Source organism: Canis lupus, chromosome 8, assembly GCF_011100685.1.
Source record: "Canis lupus familiaris isolate Mischka breed German Shepherd chromosome 8, alternate assembly UU_Cfam_GSD_1.0, whole genome shotgun sequence".
In the NCBI taxonomy this organism is placed as follows: Eukaryota; Metazoa; Chordata; class Mammalia; order Carnivora; family Canidae; genus Canis; species Canis lupus.
Genome location: NC_049229.1, coordinates 40468153 through 40475207, shown reverse-complemented (window position 1 = coordinate 40475207; position 7055 = coordinate 40468153).

Sequence of the window (7055 nt, the reverse complement as noted above, 5' to 3'; positions counted from 1 at the left end):
TTTCCTCCTCTCTTCATGACTTTCTTTCATAAGAGGCTTCATGGGACAGGCTGATGGTCCTTTCTATGCCGAGGCACCTAGACACTAACACTGGGAAGTCATTGTCACTTCTTGGCCTGTAATCACAGAGGCATGCTTGCTTGGCCCCTGCCAGAACTGTGGCACTGAAGCAAGGGGGAACAGGGAAGAAAGACCCTGGTCTTTCTTTGTCCTCTACCAGAAGGTCTCCTGCTGGTGTTTCCCAGTGGCCAAGACCAACTGTGGGCCAGAGGGCAAGGGAGCCTGGGCGATGCCGCCTGTAGGGGTAGCTTTTGGGTGAACAAAGTAGAGACATCCAGTGGATGGAAGCAATGGAAGAGGGCAGCAGGTGGGGAACAAATAGAAGATAGCCAACATAGAGGTGACTCTACCCACTGACAACAATGAAGACTTGTTGGTGGGATGCGTGGAAGATATTTTAGTTCATAACTTTAGCCCCCTTCCCCCTTCCAAAATGGTGTCAAACCCTTTCTTGATGAGTTTTGGTATTGGTGATTAAGTCACTCTCTGGCCATTTCTGTTTTCTCCACTCTCTCTGTCCCTTTGCCTTGTGCTCTGTTAGGTAGAACCATTGAAGTCATATTGGGAACTGTGCCTTACATTTCCTCCTGCATTCTTCTCCTTTGCTGAGTGCTAGAGAGGAAGACCAATTTTCATGGAGAGACCTCCAAAGTAGCCACAGTAGAGGTCTACCCAAATGGCAACAACAGATGAGGCAGGCTTGCTTCCATCCAATTATCCATCACCTGATAGAGGAGATACTCTTACCATGAAGCTAATGAAATTTAATTATCGGCACCCTCAACCCACTCGCTTAGGCCCTTTGCAAAGACCCAGAAATTTCATATTCATTATGCGGTATTATTTTTTTTAAGAGGGCCTTCACAATTGTATAAACTTCAGGGTCAAAAAGCCTGGACCTGTCCATTCCTCTCTATCTTTGTCCCTGAAGATACCTTTTCTACCCATGACTAGGCTGGCAATGTTTACAGAAGCCAAAGAAGAGCTAGTTAATATACAATAGATCTATTGGCAGAGACTCCTCAGACATATGGTCCAGTCAATGGGCCCAAACAAAGGAGCAATTGCAAGGTGTCACCACATTCTAATAAAGCTGTGGCAGTGAAACATGGTCAGTGACACAAATGACAAAGGCAGGCTGCTGAGGACCAGCCAGTCACAAATGAAGCTCTGATGCTCTGCAGCTTAATAAGCCTTATGTGTAATACATAAGAGGGACAATCGCCTCAGCTGCTGGCTGGCTCACTGGCACACCTGCTTTTTGGGGAGGTGTGGTGAGGAGAGCATAAGCAGGCTTGCTCTGCTAGCCTTTCTAAGACGGACCCTGGTCCAGGCTGCAGGGGAGCCAGCAGGGGCTCGGCACCTGGGTATGCGTGTGAATGCCAGCCCTGGGACACTGTGTCCTGGGCGAGGTCACAGAGATGGAGCGGTGGCTCATTAGTTCCAGCCCTGGCTAACACTGCCAAGTCCTGGGTTAAGTCCTGGCCAGTCAGCCTTCTCCTCGTGCACAAAGTGCCTGTAATGCCCTCATGCCGTGGGCCTCAAGAGTGACTGGGTTTAAGATGCAGATGCCTTAATAATGCTGATCCTTCCCTCCTCAGAAAAAAATAGCCAAAAATGCACTCCAGGTTGATAACTGACTAGGCAGCAGCACTGGTGATGAAGAAAAAAAAAAAAAAAAAAGCAATGAACATTTTCTTTATATTGACTTGTCGTTTCAGTACTTACCAGAGCCTTATTTAGGGACAGAAGGGGAAGAAAAAAGCCGGAGGAAGGAGGGAGGAAGGATGAAAGAATGTGACACTCACAAGAGGGATTAAGAACAAAGGCTCTGGAGGGTTCAATCCCAGCCCTAGGACCCTGGGCAAGAAATTTAAACTCCCCTGGCCTTAGTTTTCCAATTTATAGAATAAGAATAAATACAGAGCCCACTCCCTCGGGGGGCTGTGAGGATGAAATGAGTTAAGGCATATAAAACCCTGCCAGTGTTCCTAGCACACGGGGTGAGCTCAGTAAATACCAACTCGTAGGAATCCTACGTACTCACATAACCCGTCAGGCTGGGAGCGACATCTTTGGTGGGGAAAGCTCCGTCTTTGCGGGGAGAGGACCAGAGCTCTGAGCTTCCAGCCGGGCCGGCCTCGCCTCCCTTCCCCTCGCATCTTCCACCTGGAAACCGAGACCACCGGTAACCTCCGTCTCACCGAGTCTGTGCGCAGAAGCAAACGAGGCAAGAATTAGGCCTGAGCTTTTCTCCTCTGTGAAGGACAGTTTGGGTTATTTGGAAACCACAAGATTACCCGGACACTCGGACTTTGCCAGCGTGCCTGGCTCCCCGGGAAGCCCTGCCGGTCCCCTCCCTCCAGCCTGCGATGGCGCCGCCCTCAGGGATGGTCAAGCTCCCGCCAGAAGAGCCGGTCCCAGCCCCGCAGGCTGCTGCTACTCTGAGGGCCTCCAGCCCCGAGTGAACCATCACTGCTCCCCCGCCAGGTGTGCCGAGGCCAGCGCAAGCGGTGGCGCCCTGGAGGCTTCGAGGGCCGCTGAGTCTGGGCTCTCCAGCAGCCGGGCCCTGGGCGCTCGGCCTCCAGGACGGGCACAGACCGGCCGCACATCCTTCACCCGCCACCTTCCAGCTGGCAGCTCTGTGTAAGGAGCTGCGCGCAGGCCCACAAGGGAAGGAGGCTCTTTGACGGGCAGGGTTATGAGCGCTCCCTTTTCATTATGCCTCCTGGTGTTTTCTCCCCTGCGTCCCCCCTCCCTACCTGACGGCCCCTTTCCCTGTCACCCAGATACTGACGGTGACAAGCACACTGCAGTGCTGTAGATGGGGATGAATGTCAGGCCGGCTGGAGCACAAAGGTCCTGAGTCTTCTCTTACTTGTGTCAACAGAGTAGGCCTCTCTGGCCTGGCCTGCTGGGGCGCCCAGGAAGTGGCTCAGAGCTGAGATTCGCTGATGTTTGGACAGAACCTGGTTCCTGACATCCGGTGCAGACGGCCCAGTCGGGAGAGGAAAGGAACAACTGCTCGGGGGCTCCTCACGGTCGTGTGGTCGTGTGGGCAATGCGATAAGAGAAGGGAGAGAAGACACGCACCTGGCCCTTCCAGGTAGCTCCTCGGGCACCTGGGGCAGGGGCTCAGACAGGAAGTGTGAGGGGAGCAGGAGGGAGAGACGCTCCTGGACTCCTGCCCGACCCAGGGCCGGAGTGCAGAGAACTGTTCTCAGGGAATGAGGAAAGAATCTCAAAAGTCAGAGATTATTGAGGGAGGCTCTCTTGGTGGTGAGCTCTCTGCACATGGGTCTGAAAAAAATGTTTTCTTTTCCTGGATTCTCAAAAGACACTTTCACAGGGTATATATACCATTTTTGATTCTAAGCCTTTTGGAGCTGGGATCCCTCTCCTTCTGGCTTCTGTGTTGCTAGAGAGGAGGCTCATGGCTATCAATAGCTGTTCCTATGATCCAGGTTTCCTCTCTGGCTGTTTTTAAGATCTGTTCTTTGCCTTTGCTATGAAAACAATTTTACTACAGTGTATCAAAATGTAGATTTCTTTTTCTTTCTCTATTAGCCTGCTTGGGATTTATCATAATTCCAACTCTGGAAAGTCCTCAGCCTTTCCTCTTCCAATATTGGCTCTTCCCATTGTCTATACCATCTCTCTTAGGAACTCTGCTTGAATCTGTGGCTAACCTTCTCTCTCCACTATGCCCCCATTGGGGCTGAAGTATGTTCCTCCAGAAAGAATTTACATTTGTTTCTGCCATCTGCCAGGGGTGCTTTCAACATTGAGCTGCCCTGAACTAATTTCCTGGTAATTAATCTCAGTACTTTTTGGGATATAAAGATAGTGTGAATTCAAGCTCCAAACCTGCACAGAAATAGGGAAATTGGCATATTTATTTGGAAGAGATTGTTCTTTTTCAAAGGGCCAAGGCAACTTCAGACAAGTTTCCTCATTTATGTCCTCGTGAGGAGAATTCTCCCCACCTCTGTGCCACCCCCATCCTTCTGCTGAGGGTATAGTGTGTGTGGAATCCCTGCCATTCCAATTCCCTGCCTCCAGCATGGCGACAAAACCCAAGGCACTGGAATAGATGACAGGAGCCAAGAAACCCTTGAGGGTAGTTGCTATATTTCATGGTCACTTTATTTTTATATCCTGAGTCTTTCTCTCTTTCTTGGGAGAGTCTTCTCTCCCAAGGGTTCTGAATTTTTAAAACACGTTAGTTGGCATTTTAAATTGCTGTTGTTTGCTTTATTTTAGAATGGGAAGGTTATCAGGATTTCTAGTCCATTATATTTCCAGAAATGGAAGTCCACATCTTCATGTATAATCCCCTCTCTGAAGAATTTGCCAACTCTTCACTCTCTTGATCTTCCTTTTGTTCTCTATAGGCTGGGGTGGATGTAGCTGAAGCTCTTCACTGTTGGCAGGGATCCATCCTCACCACAACAGGAGGCATGAATGGCAATCTCCTATCACTTGGAAAGAAAGTATGGTGTTAGAAGCTCTGTATGTTTGTCTCATGCATTACTTATGGAAGTGTATAGTCATGAGAGGTTGGACACTCCACTACCTTTTGAAGCCATTGGGAGCCATTCTCTATGTTCTTATGATTTTCATGGCTGGAGAGAAAACATTCATTAACAACTTTGCATACACTGAACTCTACTTCTTCAGTCCAAAAACAAAAGGTCTGGCATGGGTTATGACAACAAACTGTGTGTCAGTTTGGGGAGGCAATGTGCTTGTTAGGCTCAAGGCTGGGACACTGTGGTTGAACCCTTGGATAGCCGCATTCTCTGAGATTCATTTCTCCTCCTCTGTTATACCCCATAGTTTCTCATCTCAACATTTTTCTTTTCTGCATATGTTTTTCCACAGCTTTTTACTCACTCTATGGATATCTCAAAGATTTCATTCTCTGTTTAAAGAAAAGAATTGAATTGACATGATATGTATATACATCTCAATCTATATATCTACATATGTCATGTCAGTTGAGATATCTATCATCTATCTATCTATCTATCTATCTATCTATCTATCTATCTATCATCTATCTATCTATCTATCTATCTATCTATCTATCTATCATCTATCTATCTATCTATCATCTATCTATCTCAGCACCTATAAAAGCAATTGACAGCTCATGGCCACACTGGGAGCTCACATAGGTTCTCCTCCTGGTACCTTGCCTGGGGCTATGTTTGCTCTGAGCCTCCACTGCCTTTTCAGCTCTCCTTGATGCATTTCTTTGGCCTGTGTTTATTCTCTGTCTGGAGACAGAGAATATTTTCAGGCCTCTGAGGATATATTTCACCCTGGCAGTGGGCACAAGCAATTGCCAAATGACCACTGCCAAGAATGTCTACCAACAGGAGTTAGAGAGTCAAAACTTTCTTCCTCACTTTCAAACTGAGTTCCAGTCTTCAAGTACTTTCCTGATGATGATTCCAAATGGGTCAGATTGCAGGCAAATGCTCAGTCTGGAGCTATTACTGTTTACTGTCTTAAAAGATAATAAACAGAAGGCCTAGATGGCAAATAATATAAAATGTATTTGTATGTATACAAATTGGCATAATCCACAGAATTCATGAAGTCCTAAGAAAAGTTTTTAAGTGCAGAATTGTGATACTCTGGTTTATTAGTATGGAGAACCCATGGCACAAATGAACAAGAAATTTTGTGCTTCAAGGCTTATGTGCACTGTTCCCATCATCACACAGACACATGAATTGTGGGCATGTCATAGTTGGGTCATTCCCCAAGTCATTCAAGGCTGAATCTGCTATCATTTTGTCCTCAGAACCTTTGAGAAGTCTGGATCCGTTAGTGTGGATGAAAACAGGTTGAGACGGCACTATGCCAGCGGCGTCATCATCTCCTGTGCGGTCAAGTGAAACAAGCTGGGTCTACAAATAGGCCTGTGTTTTCTGAGCAAACAGCCCTCCCCTATTTATATTTTCTCCTTAAGGAGAATATTTTTTAAAAGCCTATTTCACAGAATCAATTTTAGTAGGCCCTTTAGAATGGGAGGTGAAATGAAGGTAGTTCAGTTTGTTTTAACAATAACTTCAGCTTATTGAGGCAAGCATTAGTGGATCACATCCCCATATGGCAGTCATTAGAGACAGGGAAAGCTTGAGAAGCATATTGCTCTGAGATAGCTAGTAAAAGAATCGACATTTTTATAGGACCTAAAGATATCACCAATAGAATAAGGACAAAAACCCATTTGTAGATGATAGGCAAGAAGAGGAAATCTTTGAAAAGTCAAAGTATTCCCTCTCCAGTATATAAGATGGAAACACTTTCAGGTAAGAGGCTCGTGGTTCATGTGTGTATTAATTTAATCATTTGCCTCCTCAGTCAAATCAGTCAACCAACATTGATTGAGCACCTACTATGTTCCCAGATGTGGTGGGTTCTGAGGAGATGAATAAGACACAATCCCTGCTTCAAGGACTTGCATATGGTTGATAGACTAGGAAGGAGGTCACTGAGTGCAAGGGGAGGAGGTTAGTGGGAGAATAGGGAGGGGATGATGTGCCAATGCATGTGGGGGATACAGAGATGCTTCCTACCTGACCTGCTAAGGCAAGGCTGTGGTGTGGGTTGTTCTAAGCAGGCAGAACTGGAGGTACAAAAGCTGCAAGAAGGAGAAAACAGGTGGTCCTTGAGCAACTGCAAGTAGCTCTTTGTGGCTTCCACTAAGAATGGCCTAGAGCCAGGAAAGTGAGGATGGAAGGCAAGTTGGGAGACTAGAAAAGTAATCAAGTTGAAGGATAAAGATGGCCTGAACTAAGGTAGCTACTAACATGGAATAGAGAGCAGTGAACAGACTGAAGATGTGTTAGGAAGGTAGAATTAACGGGACTTGAGAATGAGTTGAATGTGAGAAGAGGAAGCCGGAAAGAAGCTAAGGCTAATGCTTATGTTACTGGGTGGGAAAGATGGTACTGGTCTCTGACATGGTGAACATGGGG